Here is a 430-nt window from a genome sequence, read left to right as displayed (position 1 = left end):
TCCTTCCCTGCCTCCACCACTCACTGACCCTATAGGGTCAGTCAGTCAGCACTGCTGCCAGCTTCCAGGAATGATATTTGCAAAGTTTCCTGCAATTCTCTGTCATCTTAAGATGACATAGGCCAAGTTTTAGGCTGTCAGCATTGCTGCACGGATGCTTTCCCAGCATGTGCAGCAGTCACTGCACAAGAGAAGTGTGTTAGCAGCACTTCAGCCCAGCTGCTCTCTGCACCACAGAACCCAAGTGCTCAGGCGTGAGTGGACACAGACTTGGCTTTGCCAATGCCAATTTTGCTTTGAAAGAGAAAGGAAACTTCTGAAACGCCCTTAAAATATTCAGATTTTTTTTTTTTCTGTTGAAAACGAGTGCAGCCACGTGGTTAGAGCTGGTGTCACCCAGCATGACCACACAGCACGGGGCGGTGCGGAG

Source organism: Cyrtonyx montezumae, unplaced genomic scaffold (assembly GCF_038088225.1).
Source record: "Cyrtonyx montezumae isolate F1298 unplaced genomic scaffold, pur_monq_1.0 scaffold_21, whole genome shotgun sequence".
Classification (NCBI taxonomy): domain Eukaryota; kingdom Metazoa; phylum Chordata; class Aves; order Galliformes; family Odontophoridae; genus Cyrtonyx; species Cyrtonyx montezumae.
The sequence above is the reverse complement of the archived record's forward strand: the minus strand, read 5'-3'. Positions refer to the sequence as shown.